Genomic DNA, 8,529 nt, shown 5'->3' with positions numbered 1-8,529 from the left:
AAAATTATTCTAGAAGAAATTCAGGAAATGATTATCATTGTTTTATATGACTATGTTCTTTGATTCAGTATGCTCTACTGTAAGAATATTCTCTCTTTAAAAATTTACCCATTTAAAAAGAAATAAAATACTCCCACACACCAATTACCTTTCTTGATTAAGAGGGCTGGATTTTGAAGCTTTTAGATGTATAGAGGCAATTATTTTTAAATAACTGGAGGGATTTAGCTTATGTGTGTGCAGACACGCTATTCTTGGCAGTGTACATGCAGAATCTTGTGTTTATAGGTTATAAACTGGAACTCAATAAGATGAAGTGTCTTTCCCAAGTATATATAGATATTATAGTTATATATTTTATCATATATATATAACTTTCTCATAAGGATGTAGTTTCTAAATATTTTCTTTAGACTTGATAATTTCTCAATGTTATGGAAATTTCATAAAGGATATGGCACAATTATGATTACTTACATTTATTAGGTACCTACAATGTTGCAGGTATTAGTTTACACTCTTTATATGTAATAAAGCATTTAAATTTCATAACATACCTAAAAATAGGTTCTAGAATTATTCCGATTTAATGGGTGAGGAATTAGAGTCACAAACCAATTAGGTTCCACGTTTTTTCTTACAGCCGGTAAGTAGCAGAGACAAGATTTGAATCTAGGCAGCTTAACCCCCTGATCCTTAGAGGCCTGATCCTGAGCCTTAGATCCTTAATTTCTATGCTGTGCAAAGCCTGTATTAAAGTGGTCTAAGCAGGGAGGCAGGCGGAAGTCACTAATTAGTTCTCAGCCTGTGCAGGCCAGTGCCCACTTCCCCCGTGGCTCCGGGGGACTTCTCCAGTTTCAAAGGGGATTCAGGGAATCCCCATCCAAATAAGGCAGTGTGGGATGGATCTGAGAATAGTGCTGAAGAGCAGTGGAAAGCCCCAGCCATTGAGAGACCTCTAAGAATCTAGCTATTTCCTTTCCTGTCTCTTCTGACAGAACTAGTCAAAGTTAGTTTATAGAGACTGCAGCAGGTCAAGAAAGAAGTGGATGTAAGTGCCTTTGGAGGAGTATGGATCTAGTCTGTGTAAGGCCGCATTGCCTAGATCCACCATACCTTCCAAGAACATTGAGGACAGACAGTGGAGTTTTCGTTTTGAAGATTAGTTCTGAGGGAACTGACTTGGTGACAAGTTGCTTGTCACACATGCCTTTTTATCCTTCATGCTGAATACTTCACTTTAGATCTTCAAAGACTACTGCAAAGAAAGCCTGCCTACAATAAAAAGACACTGTGTTAAGGTTGCAATTGGTCTGGTTGGGCTTTCTTCTGTTTTATTGTAAAAATCCCTCTATGTATCTGAAACTAATTGTACCACCTGGAAAATTGTTGTTAAAACTATACGTATTAGTTTCTTAGGGCTGCTGTAACAAAGTACCACAAACTGAGTAGCTTACACAACAAAAATTTTTCTATTCTTAATTTTTTGAAGAATTGCCATAATGTTTTCCATAGTGGCTGTACAAATTTACATTCCCACCAACAATGCACAAGCGTTCTCTTTTCTCCACATCCTTACCAACACTTGTTATTTCTTGTCTTTTTGATAATAGCTGTTCTAACAGGTGTGAGGTATCTTATTGTGATTGTGATTTGCATTTCCCTGATGATTAATGATGTTGACCATCTTTTCATGTACCTGCTTGCTACCTGTATGTCTTTGGAGAAATGTCTATTTAGACCCTCTGCCCATGTTTAAAACAGATTGCTTGGTTTTTTGCTATTGAGTTTTATGAATTCTTCATATATTTTGAATATTAATCCTGAATTATATATATGATTTGCAAATCTTTTCTCCCATTCTGCAGGTTGCCTTTTCATTCTGTTGATGGTTTACTTTGCTGTGCAGAAGCTTTTTATTTGATATAGTCTCACTAGTTTATTTTTGTTTTTGTTGCCTTTGCCTTGGTGTCAAATTGAAAAAGTCCTTGAAAAGACAAATGTCAAGGAGCTTACCACCTATGTTTTCTTCTAGGAGTTTGAATTTTATGGTTTCAGGTCTTATGTTCAAGTCTTTAATCCATGTGTAAGGTATAAGATAGTTGTCCAGTTTTATTCTTTTGCATGTGGCTGTTCAGTTTCCCCAACATCATTTTTTGAAGGACTGTTCTTTTTCCATTGTATTTTTTGGCTCCTTTATCATAAATTAGCTGACTATATCCATGTGGATTTATTCCTGGGCTCTCTATTCTGGTTTATTGACCTATGTGTCTGTTTTTATGTTAATACCATACTGTTTTGATTACTAAAGTTTTGTAGTGTGGTTGGAAATCAGGAATTGTGATAGCACCACTTTTCTTCTTTCTCAAGATTACTTCGGCTGTTTGGGGTTTATTGTGGTTCATAAAAATTTTAGAATTGTTTGTTCTATTTCTGTGAAAAATGCCATTGGGATTCTGATAGGGATTGCATTGAATCTGTAGATTGCTTTGGATAATATGGACATTTTAACAATATTAATTCTTCCAATCCATGAGCATGGAATAGCTTTCTATTTATTTGAGTCTTCAATTTCTCTCATCAATGTCATACAGTTTTCAGTGTACAAGTCTCTCACTTCTTTGGTCAAATTTATTCCTAGGTATTTTATTCTTTCTGATGCAGTTGTAAATGGCATTATCTTCTTAGTTTCTCATTCTGATAGTTCGTTATTAGTGTATAAAAATGCAACAGATTTTTGTATATTGATTTTGTAACCAACAATTTACTGACTTCATATATTCTAACAGTTTCTGGTACAGTCTTTAGGGTTTTCTAGATATAAAATATCATGTCATCTGCAAATAGTGACAGTTTTACTTCTTCCTTTTTAATTAGTACACATATTTTCTTTCTTTTCCTTGCCTAGTTGCTGTGGATAGGACTTCCAATACTATGTTGATAAAAGTGGCGATCATTGTCTTGTTTCTGATCTTAGAGGAAAAAACTTTCAGCTTTTTACTGTTGAGTGTGATGTTAGCTGTGGGATTGTCATATATGGCTTTTTTTTTTTTTTTTTTTTTTGCGGTACGCGGGCCTCTCACCACTGTGGCCTCTCCCGTTGTGGAGCACAGGCTCCGGACGCCCAGGCTCAGCAGCCATGGCTCACGGGCCCAGCTGCTCCGCAGCACGTGGGATCTTCCCGGACCGGGGCACGAACCCGTGTCCCCTGCATCGGCAGGCGGACTCTCAACCACTGCGCCACCAGGGAAGCCCTATACCCCCTTTTTTGAGAGTGTTTATCATAAATGAATATTGAATTTTGTCAAATGCTTTTTCCGCATCAAGTTGATCATATGACTTTTATCCTTCATTTTGTTGATGAATCACATTGACTAGCTTGCAGATGTTGAAACATCTTTGCATCCCGGGAATAAATCCCACTTGATGATGGTAAATGATCCTTCTAATTTATTTTTGAATTCCACCAGCTAATATTTCATTGAGGATATTGCCATCTATATTTATCAGGAATATTGGTCTGAAATTTTCTTTTCTTGTCATGTCCTTGTCTGGATTTGGTATGAGGGCAATGCTGGCATCATAAAATGATTTTGGAAGTGTTCCCTCCTCTTCTATTTTTTGGAAGAATTTGAGAAGGATTGGTATTAATTCTTCTTTAAATGTTTGGTAGCATTCACCAGTGAAGCCATCTGGTCCTAGACTTTTTTGTTGTTGTTGGGAAGTTTTTAATTATGGATTCAATCTCCTTAGTAATAGTTGCTCTGTTCAGGTTTTCTGTTTCTTCATGAGTCAGTCTTGGTAGGTTGTATGTTTCTAGAAATTTTCCATTTCTTCTAGGTTGTTCAATTTTTTTGGTGTATAATTGTTCATCGTAGTTTCTTATGCTCCTTTGCATTTCTGTGGTATCAGTTATAATGTCTCCTCTTTCATTTTTGATTTCATATATTTGATTTCATATACTCTCTTTTTTTCTTGCTAAGTATAGCTGAAGGTTTGTCAATTTTTGTTTATTTAAAAAAAAATCAGCTCCTGGGAATTCCCTGGTGGTTCAGTGGTTAGGAATCCATGCTTCCACTGCAGTGGGCATGGGTTCAATCCCTGGTCAGTGAACTAAGATCCCACATGCTGTGACACAGCCCCCCCTGCCAAAAATCAGCTCTTAGTTTCACTTATCTTTTCTATTGTCTTTTTAGTCTCTATGACATTCATTTTCTCTCTGATTTTTGTTATTTCCTTACTCCTACTAACTTTGCACTTCATTTACTCTTTTTTTTTTTCTGGTTCTTTGAGGTGTAGAGTAATGTTGTGTTTTGAGTCTTTCTTTTTTCTTACTGTAGGCATTTATTGCTATGGAATTCCTTCTTAGAACTGCTTTGCTGTACTACATACATTTGGGGATGTTGTGCTTCCATTTTCATTTATCTCAAGATATTTTTTTAAATCTCTTTTGATTTCTTTTTTGACCCACTGATTGTTCAGTAGCATTGTTTAATCTCCACATATTTGTGAATTTTACAGTTTTCTTCTTGTAATTGATTTCTAGTGTCATACCATTGTGGTTAGAAAAGATGCTTGATATGATTCAATCTTCTTAAATTTATTAAAACTTGTTTTGTAGCTTAACATACGATCTATCCTGGAGAATGTTCCTTACACACTTGAGAAAAATGAGTATCCTGTTACTTTTGGTTGGAATGTTCTGCATATGTCTCTTGAGTCCATCTTGTCTAATATTTTATTTAAGGCCAATGTTTCCTTATTTTTTTTTCAATGTTTCCTTATTTTCTTTCTCAATGATCTGTCTGTTGATAGAAACTCTACCACTATTGTATTGCTTTCTATTTCTTTCTTTAGATCTGTTAATATTTGCTTTATATATTTAGGTGTTCCTATTAACAAATATTATATACTCTTGTTGGATTGACACTATTAGTATTATATAATGACCTTATTTGTCTCTTATTACAGTCTTTGTTTTAAAGTCTATTTTGTCTGATATAACTACCCCAACTTTGTTTTAGCTTCCATTTGCTTGGAATATCTTTTTCCATCCCTTCACTTTCAGTTTGTGTGTGTCCTTAAAGCTGAAGTGAGTCTCTTGTAGGCAGCATATAGAGTGTCTTTTTATTTTTTTTACCCAGTCAGCTACTCTATGTCTTTTAATTGGAGAATTTAGCCAATTTCCATAAAGCTGTTATTGACTGGTGTGTGCTTATTGCCAACTTGTTAATTGTTTTCTGGCTGTTTGTAATTCCTTTGTTGATTTTTCTCTCTTGCTCTCTTCCTTTGTGATTTGATGATTTTCTGTACTGGTCTGCTTAGATTCCTTTTGCTTTCCCTTTTGTATATCTACTATAGGCTTTTGCTTTGTGGTCACCATGAAGCTTACATAAAACAACTTATATTTATAACAGTTTTTAAAAAGTTGATAACAACTTAAGTTTGAATATGTTCTAAAGCTTTATATTTTCATTCCCTCCCCCATGTTTTATGTTTTTGATATCATGATTTATATATTTTTATCTTGTGTATCCCTTAACAAATTATTGTAGTTATAGGTTTTTTTAAAACTATTTTTGTCTTTTAACCTTCATACTAGCTTTATGTAAGTTATTAGCCTACCACCTTTACAAAATGAGATTATTTTGAATTTTACTGTATATTTACTTTTACCAGTGGGATTTATAATTCATCTTTTCCTCTTATTAATCAGTGTCCTTTCATTTCAGCATATAGAAGTCCCTTTAACATTTCTTATGAGGCCAATCTAGTGGTGATGAACTCCTTTAGCTTTTATTTGTCTGGAAAACTCTCTATCTCTCCTTCAGTTTGAATGACAACTTTGCCAGATAGATTATTTTTGTTTGGCAGGGTTTTTTGTTTTTGTTTTTGTTTTTGTTTTTTGTTTTGTTTTTCTTATCAACACTTTGAATGCATGCCACTTCCTTCTGGCCAGCAACATTTGTGGTGAAAAGTCTGCTGTTGGTCTTATGAAGGTTCCCCTGTACAAAATAAGTTGTTTTTCTCTTGCTGCTTTTGAGATTCTCTCCTTGTCTTTAACTTTTGACATGTTAATTATAATGTGTCTTGGTGTGAGTCTCTTTGGGTTCATCTTATTTGGAACTCTCTGGATTTCCTAGATCTGGATGTCTGTTTCCTTCCCCAGGTTAGGGAAGTTCTCAGCCATTATTTCTTTAAATAAATTTTCAGCTTGCCCCCCTCTTTCTTCTCTTTCTGGCACCCCTATGAGAATGTTGGTCTGCTTGATGTTATGAGAATGTTGGTCTGCTTGATGTTATCCCATAAGTTGCTTCAGCTATCTTCACTGTCTTTCATTCTTTTTTCATTTTGCTGCTCTGATTGGGTGAGTTCCACTGTCTATCTTTGAGTTTACTGATTGCTTCTTCCACTTGAAAAATGTTGATTCCCTCTACTGTATTTTTTCGGTTCAGTTATTATATTCTTCAAATCTGTGACTTCTATTTGGTACTTTCTTATATTTTCTATCTCTTTGTTGAAATTCTCACTTTGTTCATCCGCTCTTCTCCTTAGCTTGGTGAACGTCTTTATGACTGTTATTTGAACTATCAGGTCTTTTTCTGGAGTTTTATCTTGTTCTTTCATTTGGAACATGTTCCTCTGTTTCTTCATTGTCTTTGACTCTATTTGTTGGTTTCTATGCATTAGATAAAACAGCCACCTTTCACAGTCTTGAAGGAGTGGCCTCATGTAGGAGTTGAAACTTTTCATTTAACCTTGTCCTAGTTCTTGGTTGTCTTTCAAATCTTTGTGATTGTTGAAGCAGCCTACTTTATTTTTTAGTGGTTCCCAGTAGTTAAGGGCATGCCAAGAACTGTCAGTGTCTCAAAAGTGAGGATCTCACTCAGTACGTAGATTCAGGATGACTGGAATCCGGACCCTCAGCCAGCAGCTTTTAAAGTATGCGAATATTCATCTTTCAGGGGAAGACTGGGAGAATAGTGTTTCTGCCTGCTCCCTCTGCACTGAGCCCTGGGGTAACAGCCAGTTAAGAAGTGTTTCTTTCTTTGCTACTGATCACAAGTCCCACTTGCACCAGAGCCAGGCTATCACGGGATGTGTCCTCTGGGTGGCAGACACAAAACTCAGGGTGCTGGATGTGTACAAGCTCTTTCTTTGGGACAACAATGACCTGGAGCAGCAGAGAGATAGCATGATGATGGCACCCACCAGCCTCCCTGTTCTCTGGACTGGATTGTAATCAGTACTAGGTGTGGGCTGAATTAGAAGCCTGCCCTTCAGGCCACAGCTATGACGATAAGTTAATGGGCTTCTTTCACAGAAAGACTGGGTACCTACATCTGTTGCCTCTGCTGTGTCCTAGGGTTGGTAGCTAAGAACTCTTTCTCAGGTTTTTTACAGTCCTGGGGGACCTGTGAGCATAAACCCTGCCCGCCACTAGAGCTCAGCGATCTAGAGGTATCTTCTGGGAGACAGCTGCAATAATCAGGGTACCAGCTGAGTACATAAGCTTCTTTTTAGTAGATACCGGTGAGTTGCAGTGAGGCAGAGAAAGATGGCACTCACTGGCCTCCATCTTTGAAGAATATTTCAGTGGGACCCTAGATGTGTGTTCGATTAGATGCCTCCCCCTCAGGCGGGTGCTTTAAGATAAACAAATAAGCCTCTCTCAGAGAAAGTTTGGCTGCTTTTCAGTCTGCTGCTTCTGTGCCAAGCCCCGGCCTGGGTGAGTCTGTGAGAGCCCTTAAAGAACTGTTTCTCAGTTCACTATAGTCTTATGGATCTCATGAATGCAAGCCCCATTGGCTTTCAAAGCTAGATGTTTTGGGGGCTCACTCTCCGGGGCAGGTCTTAAAAGTTGGGGTACCAGATATGGGTCAAATCCTTCACTGCTCAAGGAGAAGCCATGGAGTCTGAGTTTCCTTCTTATTGTGGTTGGTGCACTGGGGTTGGAGTTAATGGTAAAATTGATTCTCAGCCTCTCCCACCTGCTTCAATGTGGCTTTTTTCTCATTCACCCAATCTGTAGGAGTCGCTCAGCTAGTTTCTGGGTTTTTTCCAGAGGAAACTGTTCCATATGTAGCTGTAGATTTGGTGTGTCTGTGGGAGGCCATGAGCTCGGAACCCTCCTGAATCGCATATTAGAATGGATCTGCTCGCCTTCTATTATTTTCATTTCTATTTCTTTCTCAGATTATTTGCTCTGCCTTCATTCTTCAATGACAGATGACAGAACTTTCTTCTTCTTCATTCTGTACCCTGTCCCTTCTACCTCCTTCACTCTTCCGTCTCTAATACTTTCTTCATATTGATTCCAGCTTAATCTTCTAACAGCATAATTTTGAACAAGTAAATTTCTGCTTGGATATCCCCATTACCCCAAGACTCATAACATTGAGTCCAGACTCCTTCATTCTCCTTCATTGGGCATTTGGAGATCTTTCACAATCTGGCCTCCAGCATAGATTTCCTTAAAAATTTTCCACTCCTGACATTCCCTGAACCACTCATTCTGGCCAGGGGCAT

The sequence above is a fragment of the Mesoplodon densirostris genome, chromosome 12 (assembly GCF_025265405.1).
Source record: "Mesoplodon densirostris isolate mMesDen1 chromosome 12, mMesDen1 primary haplotype, whole genome shotgun sequence".
Classification (NCBI taxonomy): domain Eukaryota; kingdom Metazoa; phylum Chordata; class Mammalia; order Artiodactyla; family Ziphiidae; genus Mesoplodon; species Mesoplodon densirostris.
This window is presented reverse-complemented; position numbering follows the sequence as displayed.